The 19,561-nt window shown below is 39.0% G+C and overlaps 1 protein-coding gene across 2 annotated transcripts in view; it reads left to right on the top strand.

Moving 5' to 3' along the window:
• CD200 (CD200 molecule) overlaps positions 1-19,561 on the top strand; it is a 38,731-nt gene that overhangs the window by 16,727 nt on the left and 2,443 nt on the right. Inside the window, exons 6-7 of one of the 2 annotated variants that reach the window (XR_014263043.1) lie at positions 1,612-17,216; positions 18,711-18,745. The gene's annotated coding sequence lies outside the window, so the exon portion shown is untranslated. Of the gene's footprint in view, positions 1-1,611; positions 18,746-19,561 lie in introns of both variants that reach the window. The other variant, XR_014263044.1, reaches the window with a different exon arrangement.

Genomic DNA, 19,561 nt, shown 5'->3' with positions numbered 1-19,561 from the left:
TATATATGTGTTAGCATATGGTATTTGTTTTTCTGATTTACTTCACATACAGATTGCCAACAAACACATGAAAGAATGCTCAACATCACTAATCATTAGAGAAATGCAAATCAAAACTACAATGAGGTATCACCTCACACCAGTCAGAATGACCATCATAAAAAAATCTAGAAACAATAAATGCTGGAGAGGGTGTGGAGAAAAGGGAACCCTCTTGCACTGTTGGTGGGAATGTAAATTGATACAGCCACTATGGGGAACAGTATGGAGGTTCCTTAGAAAACTAAAAATAGGACTACCATATGACCCAGCAATCCCACTACTGAGTATATACTCTGAAAAAACCATAATTCAAAAAGAGTCATGTACCACAATGTTCATTGCAGCTCTTTTTACAATAGCCGGGACATGGAAGCAACCTAAGTGTCCATCGACAGATGAATGGATAAAGAAGATGTGGCACATATATACAATGGAATATTACTCAGCCATAAAAAGAAATGAAATTGAGTTATTTGTAGTGCGGTGGATGGACTTTCTCCTATTTTAAGTTTAGTACTATGTCAAATAACAGAGGTGCTCAGTAAATAATTTGTGATGCGGAAATTGGTGATTAGTTGGAAGGATAATACAAAAGATATATGTTTCCAAAAAAATGAAAATCTTTGCTCTGGTAAATAATTGTACTTACACTTCCCAGATGAAGGCTTGATGAGTGGTAACCCTCACCTCTATCCCAGTGTCCTCCTAGTTCCAAGCAGAAGAAAGGGTGCTTTATATGAGAAAAGTGTGAAGCAATCTTTATTGAACCGACTAGGTTAGAATTGCTGGGAGGAATCGTGCATTCCAAGGCTACTTGTCTACAAAATTTCACCCTTGAATGGGTGCAAATGCCACCCATCATATCAAAATGTCATAACAAAATCCAATCACAAAGTAGGTGGCTAACAGACCCGTAAGCCTGGGCATTCTTGCCTGAGCTGTTCTGTCTTTCACAGCTGAACAGATCACTGATATTGGAAATGTTGGCACAGTTAAAACATGCAGAACTTTGCAGTTTCTGGTAAAGAATTACTTAAGATTACACGGAGAATGAGATGTGGAACCAAGATGATATCCGAGGTCTTTTACTTCACTGTTTACATGCCTTGTAGAGAGGCCCACATGCTCCAAGTTTAAGTGCTAGAAAGCTAATAACCTTGAAAGGAACTCTATCTGTCTACTTTGTGACCATTCCCAACACGATCTCCAGTAAATGAGTATCCACAGGAAACAAAGCTCAAGGTCTTATAAATAAAATATATGTAGATCATTTGGAATTCTTGAACGTGTTCTTTTACTTGTAGTCTTAAGTGTATTACTGAGCAAGTACAGTCTTACTTAGGAATAGCAAACTATTATTTCCTAGAATTACTCATGTCCTTTTAAAGAGAGTCACAGTTGCCTCACATCATGTTGGGTCAGGAATGTCTACTTTCTTCTCTTGGCTGATGAAATATGCACAGGAGACTTCTGTGTTTATTGATCCTTCTGTTATTTATCTTCTTAAGATCTATTAGAATAGAAATTATAAATGTTCAAAGTTAATATCTTGATCTTTCTTTTACCCAGAGCCATAGAGGAGTCACACAGAACCCTGAAAGTTATTCCCTGGTCTACTTGAATCTGACTCAGGAGGCAAGCAGGAGAAAGAGGGTTTCTCCAAGAAACCTAAAAGAGCAAAAGAAGTTGGAGTCAAAGGCCTAAGAATTTCAAGATTTTCTACTGCCATCTAGGCTACCCAATGCTTCTGTGAGTTCCAAGAGGAAGTCATTTTACCTCTCAGGTCTGTTGTAGGACTTGATTTTGTAAAACAATGCAGTGTTGTGCTGTTGAAAGGGTACTGGACTTAGAATCAGGAGCCACCGCTCAGAGGCTGACTTTGACTCCGACTGGTGGCAACTCTATGTTAATCACTATCTCAATGAGCTTCCACGTTTGCATACAGAAAATTAAGGATTTGGACCAAATAATTTGCCATTCTGCTCTAAAACTGGTTGTAATTCCAGGAAAAAAAAATGGAATAAACAAAGAGAAAAGAAATGAAAAAGAGAGAGAAGAATACAGGAAGGTAGGGACCAAAGAACTTTTCTGAGACTACCTTTTGCCTTTCTGTGGCTATTCCACCTCTTCTTCCCTTCTTCTTTGGTCCGTAAGTCTATTTCCTCATCACTTGGTATCTAGTCCACCGCCTGCTTACTGTTTTGCTAATAACTGGTCTTTCTAGAACCCTCAGTTTCACTGCTATTCTTCATGTACTTCTGTGATATTTACCACAGTGGAAGTGGAACTGAATTTATTGTGAAGTAACATTGACAACCTTAACTTTACTTATCTGTTTTTATAGCAGACTAAATATTATTAGTCTTAGCAGCTCGCATTTTTAAAAAGGCATGCATATCTCATCCATTTGTTTCATAATATGACCCAGCCCTATTTTAGTCATTCTAAATTCAGCCTAGTATAATGAAGACATATTTAGAAAATACAGCATTTAGAAAGTTTCCTGAATAGCATTCAGCTAATTCAAATGCTTTGTCTCTCGCAGCTTCTTTTCTCATGAGTTAACTTCTCACAATAGCAGAGAAAGCATGTATGGGTGTACAAATCCCTTTGTTGTAAACATATGGTTCTAACTAGTGGAACAATTTTGAACTTTTAAATAATCATAGGACCAAGTTGGTGACTTTTTCAGTATCTTTTGCTTTCTTGTCTCTATCCAGTGACCTAGGAACTAAAAACTAAAACTTAAGTTGTTTTCACTGTTGAATTGAATATTTATATATTTAGTAAGGTTTTCGTATGTTATTTAATTCTGTATTATTTCGTATATTTGTATTAATATACTGAATAATTAAAAGTGTCAGCTCTAAATATTTGGTTCATGATATTCTCGTAGGGAATGTGGAAAATGTGGGCATTAATGATAATCTGTATATTTTTCCTCTGTGTGTGAAATCCTCCCCTCTATATCTTACCCCCTAAAAGATGCTGTTGGCATTTCTGATTTGTCACAGCGTTACAGATCAGATGTTCTTGATCTGACCAGTGAAAGCTGCTTCATTTTGGTGCCTGTGTCCTTTTGATATGACCCGGTCAATTTTGGAGTACTTCCTTATATGTGCTGTTTTGATTTTGCTTTTTTGTTTCTTTGTTTGGGAATTTCTTTTTAATTTAATTTAATTTATTTATTTTTATACAGCAGGCTCTTATTAGTTATCTATTTTATACATATTAGTATATAGATGCCAATCTGATTTTGCTTTTAGATACCAACCTCTGCAAATGGATTAGCTCACACAGTTTTGAATTTAGTAGGAATTATCATCCTGCTTCTGGTTTTGCTGTTTTTTCTGGTATCTCAGCTGCCAGATCAGACAGGGTAACTTAAAGCAGCAGTTCTCAAACATTTAAAGGTCTCAGGACCCCTTTACACACGTAAAAACATTATTGAGGACCCCAAAGAGCTTTCTTGTAAAGCGAATTATGTCTGTTGATATTTACCATATTTGAGATTAAAACTGATAAACTTTAAAAACAAAAATCTACAAGCATGCATTTCATTAGTCATCAGAGTGATAGCAACATCACACATCAGGTAGATTCTGGAAAGCTCCGCAGCACACTTGTGAGAGAGTGAAAATAAGGAATTGATGTGATTATGACAGTAGTTTTGACTTCGTGGAACCCCGGAAACGGTCTCAAGGACAATTTTGAGGACTGCTCACTTAACGTATAGGCAAAGAAGGAGACCATTTTATGAGATTTCATGAGTCTCTCCCAAAGGCTCTCCTTTACGAAACAGCTATCTTCACAGTGCCTAAGCATTCCACCATTCCACCATAATTTTAGTTAGGCCATTATCTTTCTGGGAGTTCCCCTTAAAGTGCAGAGAGGCCTAGGTCTACTCCTTCTTCCTCACTAGGAATTCAACTTAAATTGCCTTATTAAATGGCTTATCAGTTACCTTGCAGGGTATTGAGAGACTTGGACTTAGAATAGGTAAGTTTTGATGGGAAAGACTTGAGAGGGTCATAGAGAGCAAAGAGAGGATGTGGAAGGTGTGACTCAGAGCACATGGCTCTGTCTGACAAGGCAGATCCCTGGGTAGCACCAGTCTTGCCCTGCGACTCCTGCCCTCTCACCCCTGGGAGGGGCTCACCAACTGCCCCTTACTCATCCTGAACCTTTCAATTAGGGGAGTTTCTTCCAAATCTATGAATTGGAAAGAGACAGTTTGGGCTTTGTATGCTTCAGCAAGGTTGGGAAAGTTGTAAACATTCGAGTCACTTCGAATAACTCAATCACAAAGTTTTCTTGGCAGTAAAAATTTAGAGACTTTCCAGGGTGGTGGTAAATGAACTCAGAGACAAGGGAAACCAGAAGAAGTTTTTTGTGCTTAAATAGAAGTAAAACTGAAGGTGAAGATTTGGGGGGAGCAGTTGGAATTTATTAACCACCAACTAGGTAACATTTCATAAATACAAGTTCAAAGAGTATAAAATCCCATAGTATGACTAGGGATTATGAGGCTTTGGTTAAAATAGTTTTCTTGGACCAACTTTCTTCTATGTTTATTTAGCTCGTCAAGAAAGAGGTTTAACTTTCTAAAACTAAAGTTTCCTAAAGTAATTCTTCACAACTGTAATGTTTTTGTTTTTTATATTTGCTCTCAAAATGTTCCAGATAGGACTTCAGTCTCCCTACCACAGTCACTTAGGCTAATAACCTTGGACAGGGTCACAGAGAGCTGTGATTCAATTGTAAGCAAGCCAACTTTTGCATAGACATAATATTCATTTGAGCCTTGTGAGGTCGGGAAGGTTTTTAAGCCCATCTTTATAGGTGTGAAAAATGAAGCCTTAAGCTTTTCAGTGACTTTCTTTGGGTAACACTGAAAACATGACATGGGACCAAAACTCTAACTCAGAATCCCAGACTTCCTGCCCAGTGCTCTCTCTGTTCCCTCCACTCTTACTGTCATTCATCCCAAATCCTACTTGTCAGTATATCCTATTTGCTCTATCAATATATTTAGAATCCAACTCTTACCCCCAATCTTACCACCTGGCCCAAACCATCATTATCTTTCTCCTAGATTGTTGACACAGTTTTCTAATTAATCTCCCTGCTTCTGCTTTCTCCCCTTTTTAGTCTATTCTCGCATCTGTTTTAAAATACAGGTCAAGACAAATCGTGTCATTCTTTTGCACAAAATCTCCAAGTGCTTCCCATCTTATTTAGAGGAGAAGCCAAGGTCTTTACATGGGCTATATGGCTCCACATGATTGGGCTCCCTGATACTCTCTGAAATCACTTCCTGCTGCTCTTTCTCCTGTTCATGCTCTGCCAGCCACACTAGCCTCCTTGCTGTTTCACTAACATTCAGACAGGTTTCCACCACAGGACCTTGGCACTTACTTTTCTCTCTGCCTGGAATGTTCTTCCCAAAGGTGGCCACATAAGCCTTTTCCCCAACAAACCCTTTCTGTCTCCCTCTCCTGCTTCATTTTTCTCCCTTGCATCCATCACCATCTAGCATGCTACATGCTTTACTTGTTTATTTTATTATCTGTCTCTTTCCAATAGATTGTAAGCTTCATAAGGGCAGAGGTTTTTTAATCTGTTGGCTTGCTTGCTTGCTTTTCCCTAGCACCTAGTATAAGCAGTCAAGCAATATTTCTTGAACAAATCAATTTTATGCCAATACATTATGGGAGGGAGTAGTAGTTCAAACAGTTTTGTACTGGAGCATCTCTCCTGCCCTGTGGGAGAGTATGATTGAACTAGAGAGTAGAAAAGGACTTTTAGAAATTGTTGGTCATGAGGCATAGAGACAAGCATAATGGATTTAGAACCAAAAGAATGGTGTTTAAGTTCCATCCCCGATATTTAGTAATGTGTTCATCTTGGACCAGTCACTTAATCTCTCTGAATTTACATGTCCTCAATTTTAAATTGGGTGTGCACCAAGTCTGTCTTCTGTAACGGTTCAAGTATGAAGGGGTGTAGCTCCCAACATGTGCAAGTTTATGTGCTGAGGCGTGTCTGCCCTGTGACCTCAAAACCCCCACTGAAACAACACAGGCCTCATGTCCTTCCCAGTTCCTTCTCACAGTCAGCCCCACCCTTGTCCAGAAGTGGATGTGGGGCTGAGGTGGAGATAGGCGTGCTGGCAGTGGGAGCTGCCTTCTGGCTGAACAGAGAGAAAACCTACTGGTCTTTGCTTCAACAGAAGCAGGGACCCTACTACATCATCCAGGATGATTTGGCCTTTCCTTGTGCTGAGGATAGGACCAAAGGAATAAAACACACAAAAGTTGGTGTCTCAGCAATTTGGCTTGCTAAGTGTTGGGCAAAGCGAACCTGGTTAGCAAGAAGGTGCTGTCTGCAAACCAGGAAGAGAGCCCTCCCAGAACCCGACCATGCCGGCACCCTATAAAAACAAAACCAAAACCAAAAAAAATCCCACAAAAGTTAAAGTCCTTTCTATTGAGCATCAGCTTCTGAATACAGTTTTGCCACCTTGCTCCAGAGTATTAACAGCCACCCCCTGCCATAAGAGATGGCAGAGAGCTCTCCAAACACTTAAAGAGGATGCAAAAATTGATACCGCTGAAAGCTCTCCCTAGAATTATGTTGCTTTACCAGATTTGATAATATGTCATGATAGAAGGACCTTACCAGAATTTGAAAGGTTCCAGAGAATTCAACAGATACTTAGGTACTTTTCACCTAAATCATATTAGCCTAGAGAGTGGAGCACTCAATTCAAAGAGTTAGAACTCAAAAGGAGAGTTGTGTTTTTCTGGAAGTAGCTTTCACTTTCTAGTCCAACAGCAAAAGACACTGAAGACCAGCTGCTCGGATGATGCATTTCAAATACCACATGATTCTGGATCTGTCATTGCTGTTTAACTTTGTATATAATTCCCTTAACTTGTACACACACTGGTTTCCCTTCTTATAAATCAAAGACAATATTGTAAATATCTCATGTAAAAATAAGTCAGATGATGTCGTTAATTAAATGCTCTTATGTAATGTATTGATTAGTAAACCCGGTGGTTCTTAGTTAAGAAACATGAGGAAGCACTAAAATTTCAGCAACAGTGACCAGTTGGATGGAAGCACACTGATACCTTCAGGGGTAGGTAGCTCTGGCCTAGGCCAGTGTTTGTGAAATATAGCTCAAAGATAGCTTAGAATTTTATTCCCCTTTTTCACTTGTCCCATTGAGTTTCAGAGAGACCAAGCTAGTTCTGCAGCTGCCCATGCTTGGTTGGAACCACTTGGGGAAAGGAGATGCTTTTCTCCACCTTGTCTTAGAGCTAACTTTAATTTAAAAATCCCTTGGAAAGAGAGACTGTATTCTTTGAGGGAACTCTAGGCCTACCAAGTTGTATTTGATTTGACTAGGTCCTACCCTCAAAGTGTCATCAGAAGCCACCAACTTATGTAAATAAAGATCAGCAACAATTCCTGACACCTCAGGAATTGACTGACACTTATGCCCCTGGGTAAGCTGATACTTCCTGTTGCATGCCAAGAGGCATTGAAAGAGACTGAGTTAGAATCATAGAAAGTCAGAATGAAGAGATTTCAGAGATAAGGAAACAGGCTTCAGAATGCCAAGTGACTCACTAAAATCATGCAAGACTTTACCAGGACACAGGAAAAGACCAGGCAGCAGAAACTCCCCATGTAGTTACAGATAAAAGACTCTTACACGGCCTGCCATAATCTGGTTAGCCAAGAAAAACCATTTCCTAAGTTTAAATATATCTGCAGGCCCACAGGGCTTACTGGAACCCCAAACTTTCCTGAACTGCCTGCTTCTGCATGAGGTTCAAAGCTGTTCCCGTCACTGGTTTTTGATGTACCTCCAGCTTCTTTGGCAGTGAACAGGTAAACATCTGGTTTGATAGATAATATGTAGTTTTGACTTGATGCTTAAATTCTGGAAAATTCTTTCCCTTGACTGGAATAGTTTTGATTGTTTTCAGCAAAGGTAATTTTGAGGGGCGGGGTGGATCTTGATGCGAGAGAGAGAGAGAGAGAGAGAGAGAGAGAGAGACAGCAAGCACATTCTTGGTTAGGGAGGAGAAAGTTTCCAGATATATCAGATTAAAAACAAAAATTTAAAAAGCCCCAAGAATCACTTACAAAGCTAACACTTATAAAGTCAGACTTGAATGAATTTCCACTCATCAGGTTTCAAAAGCAAAACATATTAAAGGGAACATTACAAAAATGGTGAAAAGATGAAGAGAAAGAAAAAATGTGATTTCACAGGTTTGGGGTTCGTGTTTGACTTGGTTTCTTGAACAAAGAGATGGAATAGAGGTGATGATGTCATTAGATGAAGTTTGTGATAATTGGCTTTTATACGAATTAAATATATAATAATTTTCTAATCATATAGCTGTTAGAGAGCAACACTGCATTTATCTTTGCTATTTTATCAATATTCTGTTAGCTGTGTTTACGGTGATCAGAACAGCAGCATGTATCTTGCAGTGGGTAGCATTTATGAAGCACTGTTTCAACCACCCAACTGTCCTTGGTCCTGAGAGATAGTTACAGAGGGAGGCATGGAAAAAAATTCTTTTCCTGGAGAAATTTAAAACTTAAGGACAGACAAAATAAACCTACATGCATGTATTTAAAAACAACTGGTGAAATTACATGAAGTACTGTCATGAATGGGAAATAAAATTTACAAATGTATTTATTATAATTCAATTTATACTTTGATTCCACATCATTACATGTGTAATGATATGATATCTTGGATATGGATGATAGAGAATAAGATTGGCCATATGTTGATCACTGTGGAAATTGAGGTTCTTTATACTCTACTCTCTACTTTTGTATATATTTGAAAATCTCATAAATCAAATTTTAAAAAAAAGAACTGTGTTCCAACTTTGCTACTAATGGGCTACTCGAGCGAAGACTTTCCTCTGAGCAAGAATACGATTATCACCTCTATTTTCGCAGTCTACTCATCTCTGCCGCATTTTCATCTGGCTTCCAAATAAAATCTTTCTTCAGTCAACAACCTTGAATTCCATTACTCTAGATCTTTATCAATGGAAATATAATCCCAAATTCTCTGCTCTCAATCTTCCATCAGAGCTCAGGTGTTAAAATGATTTTACAGTCACTCTCTTGACAAAGATCATAATAGGAAAGAGTTGACAGGAAGATCAGGCACTGACAATTTGGGTAATCAGGCAGGATTTACTTTTGGATTCAAAAGAAAATCAGCATGATCAGGATACGTGGCAGAGAGCTTTGCAATAGTTTCTTTGACCAGTCGCGATGACTCTCTTGACCTCCAGTGCTTTATCAAAGGGTGCACTGTTGCAGATGATACAGTTGGAGTGATACTTACTTCACACCTTCTGGTAGTGTCACTGTCTTCCTCAATGACTAGAGTGTTCCTGCTCTTAGTTTAAAGTGGCTACAGGCTAAGGGCCACCCATCTAGACCAGGTATTTCATCATTTCTGGAGTTATACTATACACAATATTATTGCAAAACTTTAAACACATATTTATCATCCCCAGATACGCCAAGCTGTTATAGCCAGCTCTGGGCACATTTTCAAACTCAGTGCTGATGAACCAGATCCAGGAGTGATGCCTTTCTACTCACTCTTGGGCTCACTTCACAGTGATCTTTAGGAGTAATTGTCTAAGGACCACATAATCTTAGTCCATTACAGAATCACGTACACCTCCTGCTCTTTTTGATCAATGCTGCAAGAAGCATCCGTGGGCATTGTCAATGTATTTGCTGAGAAATTATGCTGAGTTCAAAGTACATTATACTGATTAGTATTCCAAGTAAAAACAATACTAGAAAAACTTATTTTCCTGAAGGAATTGACACACTCCCTCCTTTCTGATTTTACTATATAAGTGACTGACTTTTTCCCCTCTTCCCTTGACATTAACATTCTTAACATTCAGTTAAGAAGCTTCTTTCTGATTACGAAAATAATAAATAAATACATGTTCATTATAGAAAAATTATAAAGTACGGGAGAGTAAGAACAGGGGAAGGAGAGACATAAAAAAATTAACCCATTATTCCACCATCCAGAAGAGCCAGAGCCACTGCTAACATTCTTGTAAGAGACAAATATGACACTCAATTGATGGAATTGAATCTACCATTATGGTTGATATGAATACTTACCTTTCACTTGGTTGATTTTCCAAATTTACTGCTTTTTAAGTATATATTTATATATATACACATATATATTTTGAAACTGCTTGAAGTCACTTTGGAGAAGAGAAGGGACAAATAAAAATTATCTTTAAACTAATATTAGGGTAATATCTTGCCGAGTCTAGGTCTCCTGACATAATACCTACTTAACTGTGGGATTATAAGTATTAAATCAGATGAATCACTGGTTACACATTAAAAACTTCAAAGTACTATAAAAGAATAATAATAACAACTAACATTTATTGAGCAGTGTGATATTTTGGCAGGCATAGTGCTGATTGCTCTTCATATATTATGTCATTTAATATTCACAACAACCCTATGAAAGGGTATCATTATCCTATTTGACAACAACAACAACAAAAACAACAATTACAGCTACAACAAAAATCCTGGAGGCTTAGGAAGGCTAGGTAATTTTTCCAGTTATAAACTGGCAAAATGACATAATTAGATGAAAAAAATGTGATGATATAAATTTTTGAAGTGGTTTTAATCAAAACTTGGAGAATTTCTCCAGGAATTAATACTTAAAATCCAGCCTTTGGTGCTGTGAAACAGTCTACTTCACTCTTCTGTAAGAAAATGAGGTCCACATCTTAGTCCCTAGAACCTAAGAATGTGATATTATTTGAAAATAGGTCTGTGCAGGCATAATTTAAGATAAGGACCTTGAGATGAGATCATCCTGGATTATCTCAGCATGCCCTAAATCTAATGAAGAGTGTCTTCATAAGACACATATAGAGGAGAGGAGAAGGCAGTGTGACCATGGAAGCAGAGATCAGAGTAATGTGACAATAAGCCAAGGAATGCCTGGAGCCACCAAAAGCTAGAATAGGCAAATAACAGACTGCCCACAAAGCCTTTGGAGGAAGTGTAGCTCTGTGGGCAACCTTGATTTTGGACTTCTAGCCTCCAGAACTGTGAGAGAATCAACTTATGTGGTTTTAAGCTACAAAATTTATTGTAATTTGTTATAACAGCCCCAGGAAAATAATACAAAGATCCAGAGAACAGAACTAGAACCAACTGGGAGAAAGTGAAAGGATGAACTTTCTAATTATTAGAATTGCTCAAGAGTGTGAGGGACAGAATTATAAAATTCCTGGCCTCTGGCAACTGGAGTGATAGTTCAGCAGTTGAAGGGTCAGGAGGGAAAGAGTCCATTGCATGGAATTGGGAGTCAGATTTCCATACTTCTGACTATAGTTTTCTGGAATCACTTCTCAGGAATACCCAAGTTTTATTCAGATCATCATCCATTATCTCTGTTTGGGTTAAGAATAATACAGTTAAGTCCAAACAGGAAGATTTGTTTCCAGGGCAGGAGGAAGCCAATGTTGACCGTGCTTGGAAAATAGATTGGGAATACCTGGCAGAGCATCATATCTGTGCAACCATCTCCCTGAAGTTGATTCACCTGATGCTTTCTACACTTGGAGAGGCACAGACCTTCTTACAAGCAAATATGCCTTCTTTATATTATTATGACCTCTTTCTTTGGGCCACTAGCCTACCTGAAGACACAAAACTCACATAATTGCAGTTGGCCTTAAAGTCAACTAAAACTTTTCCCCTGTCTTTGAGATAGTAAAGAATTAATACTTTGAATCCAATTAGGTTATCTGATTAGATGGCTTTTAGGAAGACACAGGTAGGAGTTTTTAACCTGGGTTTCAGGGGTATGTGATGGGATACCTCTACCACCCTCTTGAAATTGTTAGCAAAGTTTTGCTTTTTGGAAGGATTCTGGTGACCTCCATATCACTACATTCAAGGAATATTTCTTACCGCTTCTCACAGTATCTCACATTAGACTCTCTTTCTTTAAACTCTCTCTTCCATTATCATCTGTGATATTATGTGCTCTTGATTTTCCTCTTTATCTTTCCAGCCCATCCTCCTGTACGTAACCTTTTAATTTTGCAGTTCTTGAAAGCTTGGATATAGAATCTGTCATTTTCTCACTCTGTACTCTTTCCCTGTATGACCTCATCCATGTTCGTGGCTTCAACTATGATCAATACACTAACAACTCCAAAATTACTACTTTTAACCCAGACCTCTCCTCTGAGCTTCAGATAAATGTATGCAACTGCTTACCAACATCTCTACCTTACAGGAGACTCAAATTGAACGGGTCCACAACTGACTTCTGGTCTTTCCCAGACCTACCTCAACCTCCTCTAGTTTTTCCTATCACAATAGATAGCATCATCCTTCCAGGCATATCAACCAGAATCTGGCAGGCATGCTTGACACTTCTCTCTTCATCTGTTCCCATATCCAATTACTCAAAGTCCTATTACTGTTACATCCTAAAAATAAAATATACATCTCTGCATCTCCACCACTACTACCTTTATTCTAGACATTATCATCACTTGTCTGAAATATTGCCAATCCATTCCCTACAAATGTACCCAAGGAGTCTTTCTAGATTCTGATTATGACATCCCTCTGATTTACATATTCCAATGGCTTTCTGTGGCTCTTAGAATGTAACCTAAGATCTATAACAGGATCAGCACTTATCATACCATTTTGCCCGACTCTCTTTGGCCAAGTTGACTGTGACAGATATCTAATGCCATGATTATGTTGCAAACCACCATCAAATATCAGGGTGTATGACCATTTTGTATTGCTCATGGATTCATCATGGTTGGCTGGACAGCTTTACAGTTCTTGGCTAGGCTTGCTCACATGTATGAGAGTCAGTTGACAGTCACCCAGGAAACCTTGGTTCTACTCCATATGTCTCTCATCCTCCAGCAGGCTATCTTGGGCATGTTCCTGTAGCAATTAGAGAAGGTACAAGAGAAAGCAAACGGAAGTACACAGGCCTAGGCTTGGAACTGGCACATGTCGTTTCCACCACATTCTATTAATTGAAGCAGATTCAAGGAGTGTGACAATAGAAGGGCTGGTCACAGGGAAAATTATTTAGTTGACTTTAAGCCTAACTGTAATTATGTGTTTTGTGTCTTCAGGCAGGCTAGTGACCCAAAGAAGGAGGTCATAATAATATAAAGAAGGCATGTTTGCCTGTAAGAAAGTCTGTGCCTCTCCAAGTGTAGAAAGCATCAGATGAAATCAACTTCAGGAAGATGGTTGCACAGATATGATGCTCTGCCAGGTATTCCCAATCTATTTTTTAGTAAAAGGAACTTCAAACCGATTGAGCAAAGGAGAAGATAAAGGGTGAGGAGAAGACTCAGGATCATCATTACACTCTTTCATCTTTCATTTTTTTCCCTTTTGTCTCAGGGCCTTGATACATGCTCTTCAATCTGCTCTTCAATGAGTTTTCCCCACCTTAACATCATCACTCCAATTGACTGGCTAAATTCTACTGAATCTTCAGCTATTGGCTGATAAAATTTCCTTAAAAAAACCTTCCAGAACTGCCCCCTCCAAACTAGTTCAGATATTCACACCTCTTCACTGTGCCCCATATATCCTCTCCTTGAACCAGTATTTCAACCAAAGTGAATAATTAATTGTATAAACTGCTATTTAATGTCTGACCACCCTTCTAGAACATAAGCTCTGTGAGTGCAAGAAAAGGGTATCTGTATTGTGTAATATTGTGTCTCTAGCCCTGACCATAGTGCTTTGCACAGATTGAGTTTTCTGTAAATACCTTTCAAACATGTGATTGAATGCTGACATCTGAGAAAAAGTTCCATAGCTTTCATTAGAATCCCAAATGGGTTTGTGATCCTCTAAAAAGTTAAGAGCCACTACCTGAAGGTGATGTGACACAGACTATGGGCAGATATATTTGGGGCATGGAAGCCTGAAGGCTTGGAGAAGTTAGGGTCTGAGTTGAGTTCTCCGCTGATGGCCCAGAGTCCAACATATAGCATAAGAATATCTAGGGTCTTTTTGAGGTTTTGGGGGTGAAGGGTTGGTCACAAAAAGCAAACTTCTTCTACTTCATGTTTTTGCTCCCCTCCTGGTCCCTTTTTGAGCCACTTTGACAGAACTATTCTGGTAATTCCTTTGGAGTTGCCATTGCCATAAAGAAATTATAGAATAAATTTATAGAAGATAATGCAAAATATAACAGGTATTTTTTGAGGGGGGTGAGTGTTTCATTCTATATTTACTCAAAGGCTTCATGCCATTCTAAAACCATTATTTCTTTCTAAGATACTGAAAGTTATTTTTCTGGTACCTAAGCCATGAGAGAGACTTAGAAGCCCAACATTAATTCCTAGAAAAGTGCTCATTCCTTCAGACACAAATCTTTATAAGGTGCTGTGAATTCCCTTTCCTGACCATGCCTCCCACCAATCCCCAACTCCTAAAATCCTTCAACTCTGTTCCCTGGAACATATGACCAGTCATCAGCAAACTCCCCTACATCTTCAAACTTTTTCTACAGGTTTCCTTTTTGTCTCCTGCACTAACTGAACCTGGTGCCCTTTTGAGAACAGTGCTCCCCTGAAGTCCTCTGCCTTGGTTTTGCTTTCCTTGTACCACTGGACTGGGCTATGGTGTGGGGAGGTATCTTTTTTGCTCCTTGTTGCCACTTCTAGGTCATTTTCCTTTCTGATTCCATGAAAAGCCCCTTCGTTAGGTCTCAAATCAGCAGATAATTTACTAAGCTCTCCTCCTTCTTACAGTTATTACCTTTCCCAGGTCACTACCCCTCATTCCTTGAAGATTTTAATTCCTGTCTGTCACTGGCTCCAAAACTACTTCTGTCATAATTATTGATTATATCAATATGTACGTAGATGATTCTTTCATTCCCTGGCCTCTTCCCCTATACTAATCTAGTTCTCATCCTTCTTCAGGCATTCACTCCTATGATCATATCCTAATCTCTGTTATTACAAAACTGCTACCCTTCATGACCTCCTTTTCACATTTCACACTTCCCACCGCCATAAGACAACCTCCTATTTTTCCTGTTTTTATCCTCAAGTACTCCAACTCCAGCTATCCTTTATCTGTGGTTCTCAAATGAGAGCAATTTTGACCTCTAACCTCCAACCCCCAGGAGACATTGGAAATGTCTGGAAACATTTATGGTTGTCACAACTAAGAGGGTGCTTCTGGAATCCACCAGGTAGAGGTCATCTGCTAAACATCAGACAATGCACATGACAGCCCTCCACAGCAAAGGATTATCCAGTCCAAACTGTCAATAGTGCCAAGATTGATAAACTCTGCTTCACATGACCAGGATCTACAATCCATTGATTCTACATGGTGTTATAGATTGAATTGTGTCTTCCAAAAAGAAAAAAAAGATATGTTGAAGTCCTAACCCCTGGTTCTTCAGAATGTGAATTTAGATAGAAATAGAGTCACTGAAGATACAACTAGTTAAGTTAAGATGGGGTCATGCTGAAGTAGTGTGGGCCTCTAATTTAATATGATTAATATCCTTATAAAAAGAATACCATGTGAAGAAAGAGAGACACAGGGAGAACTCCACATGAAGACAAAGGATTAGAGTAATGCATCTGTAAGTCATGGAATGCCAAAGATTACTAGCAAGTCATCAGAAGCTAGGAAGAGAAGAGGCAAGAAAGAATTCTTCCCTACAGGTGTCAGAGAGAGCATGGCCTTGTTGACACCTTGATTTTGGACTTCTAACCTCCAGAACTGTGAGAAAATAAACAATTCAGTTTGTGGTACTTTATTACAGTAGTTGTAGGAAGCTAATATGCATAGTTTCATTGAACTTTACTCCATTTATGTCCTCATTTCTTGCTTTGCCCAACTTAAATAGTGGTGGTTGTTAAAGCAATAAAATATACAATATTGCACAACTGTATTTATTCCCATCAGAAAGCAAAGAGATTGAAATCTGGTTATGTGTTACAGTACTCATCTAAATCATGTAATAAAATGTTGTAAGTAAATATGATAAAATTTGGGTAAAGGTGACACTGAAAAGAGGACCAGGACTTACATGATACACTAAATTGATATACTAGTGGGTTCTCCACTGACATAGCAGAACCCTTGAAGAGACTTACCCTGTAAACCTGAGCTGAATCTTCTTGGGATGTGTTTTGTGCTGGTTTACATCTTCCAAGTTTTAATTCCTTGACCAATGACCAATAACCCCCAATCCATAGCATTGGTATCAAACCTCTGACCGAGGACTCTGAGTAAATAATTTCAGCTACTATGGTGGGCCTGAAATCATGATTCTGTTCTACTTAGTTAAATAAATGACTTTGCAGACCTAAGACTGTACAAAAAATAAATACATAGATGATGAAAAACTAAATATGATGTTTTCTGCAAAAATGTATTTTAATGCAAATATATCAAGTTAAAAAAAATCATTTTACTGCTTTGTATATGCTTTATATTAAAGATACTTAGGAGAAACTAACATAGTAGACAAATGATTTTTACTGAAACACTTAGGGGATTTTACCCATTTATGTTTGTAGTCAATTTTCAATACTTAAGATAATCTGATTTACTAAATTTATGAGTTTAGGCTTTAAGATGTTGGAATGCTTATGAGAATCATGTAAAGGTACAGTTGACCACTGAACAACAAGGGGATTAGGGGAGCTGCCCGCCTCCCCTACCTCTCTTTATCCACAGTTCTGCATCCATGGGTTCAACCAGCCATGTAGTACTGTAGCGTGTATTTACTGGAAAAAGAATCCGCATATAAGTAGACTCATGCAGTTCAAACCCGTGTTGTACAAGGATCATCTGTATAAGTTTTTGTTATTATTAGCTTTATTATAGTTGTTTATGTGTTTAGGAAGGTTTTGTTTATGGGGTTTGCATGTCTGCTTTCTTAGTGGCTTGCAATTCTTGAGGAAATCCATTATATGAAATGTTTTTTGCAATTGTGTTTAACAGTTTAAGAAGAGCAGGGTTTTCAATTTATAACTGTAGAAGATGCAACATCGCTGAGAACACAGGCTACTGTAAGTATTGTTTCCTACACACAAAAGCTTCTATGAGATTTTAAAAAATGCCAACTAATGTCACTCTGGGATGGATCCAAAAAATCTTTTTGATAAAAGTGACTCTGAGGCTGAAAATAAGGAATTTGAAAGAGAGCCAGAATAGAAGGAGCCTGAGCAGGAGAGAGAAGCAACAGTGTTCAGAGGACCATAGAATTTCATTCTCAGTGGAGCAGAGAGAATGTATTAGGGATCCCTAGGAAGGTAGATGCCAAAACCCCTTCACTGGAAAACTATGCAAGGGGCAGCTAAAAAAACCCTCTCCAAATGGCTCCCACTTCCAAAACACACACACATACTTGATATGGTAAAAATGAATCTGACTGGTTCCTTCCAGAACTCTTCGCCCTGAAGAAGTTTTGGTGGGCAGTGCCTGGTTGGAAAACAAGGCTGTGATTTGTGCCTTTTCAGCAGAGCCTGGTGCCTGTTCTGTGACTCAGGAAACAGAGCTCAATTGTCCCTCCCTCCCCTTGCCTCACTTTTGAACATAATAAGCTTTCCTGGCAGGCAGTAATACCAAGCCAGACCTCCTCCGCTTGTAGATACAGGATCTCCATCTGCACTGAGGTCAACACGTGGGCGTGAATGCGCAGAAACAGACAGGAAAGCAGATCAGGAGAAGCATGTTTGGATGCAATAAAATGTAAACCCGGTAGACTTCTGCCCTGCTGCTCACCCTCCCAGGCTGCCCCAAACTCCTCCTCCTGCCAGCGCCTTCTCCTACAGTGACTTCACACAGCTTCACCAGGGTTGAACCACACGGAGCTTGGCTGCTGGCCGGCGTCTGCTGGGTTTCAGCTCAGGGGTTTTGTCCGTATTTGCTGTTTCCTCTACCTCAAATATGAACCTTCTCTCTCTTGTCCACTCCTATACTTCCGGTGTCCAGAACCGTATCTTCACATAAGAGCCACTCGGAGAACATGCGTGGACGCCTGAGTGGAGAACAGGAAATGCGAGAATGCTCTTTCAATGGCTTCTTCAGCATTTTCTGCTTTAGTTCACCCAAGGGGCAGAGAAGACCCTTCAGGTTTTGCTTTCCACATTCTGCACAAGAAAGAGGCCTTTTGCCATTGTCCTTAGGGGCTCAAAAGAGAGGAACAGGCAGCTTTCTGGAAAACTCATAAAGCAAAGCTTTTTAAAGGCACAGATGAGGACTTCCCTGGTGGTCCAGTGGGTAAGACTCCATGCTCCCAACGCAGGGGGCCCGGGTTCGATTCCTGGTCAGGGAACTAGATCCTGCATGCATGCCACAACTAAGAGTCCACATGTCACAACTAGGAAGTCCGCATGCTGCAACTAAAAAAAAAAAAGATACCGCATGCCACAACTAAAGATCCCGCGTGCCGCAACTAAGACCTGGCACAGCCAAAATAAATTTAAAAATAAGTAAATAAATAAAATAAAGGCACAGATGGACTCTGTACTCAGTCCTTTCTTTTCATACTGGTGTCCTAGGTCCTGCTCGATCCCACAGAAGAAGAGAACGCCAGGTTGGTATGCAAGAGCCTTGGATTGGCTCTGTCTCTTCTATTTACTAGCTCTGTGACCTCAAGCAACTCACTGATCTTTATACATCTTTTTCCTTACAAGTAAAAGGAGTTAAAGATAATACTTGGCCCATAAGTTTGCAATGAGGAACAAAGAAGATAATGTTTGCAAAGATTTAGTTAATTTTCTCAAGAGGTGTGTGCTCAATCTATGTTAACTATATTATGGTTATTGATTATATTATTATTTATCAAATCAAGGAAAGTCTCACTTGGTGTGTTTCAGATGACTGGAGGTTTCTTAGAGGTGCTTCAGGTTCAGGAAATGTTTAATTATATTTTTTAATAGACTTTACTTTTTACTGTTTTTTAAAAATTAGACTTTAGTTTTAGGTTCACAGTAAAATTGAGCAGAGTAAAAATGAAGTTTCCCAATACTCCTTGCACACTCCCCAGATACAGCCTCGCCCAGTATCAACATCCTGCACCAGAGTGGTACATTTGTTACAATCAAAGAACCTACATTATTACCCAAAGTCCATACTACACATTAGGGTTCACTCTTGGTGTTGTACCTTCTATGGGTTTCAACAAATGTACAGTGACGTGTATCCACTGTTATAGTATCATATAGAATAGTTTCACGCCCTAAAAATCCTATGTACTCTGCCAGCTCATCCCTTCTTTCCCCCCAACCCCTGGCAATCACTAGTCCTTTATTCTCTTCATAGATTTGCCTTTCCAGAATGTCATATAGTTTAAATCATACAATGTGTTACCTTTTCATATTGACTTCTTTTACTTGGTAACATACATTTA

Source organism: Balaenoptera physalus (assembly GCF_965194825.1).
Source record: "Balaenoptera physalus genome assembly, chromosome: 4".
Classification (NCBI taxonomy): Eukaryota; Metazoa; Chordata; class Mammalia; order Artiodactyla; family Balaenopteridae; genus Balaenoptera; species Balaenoptera physalus.
The sequence above is the reverse complement of the archived record's forward strand: the minus strand, read 5'-3'. Positions and strand labels throughout refer to the sequence as shown.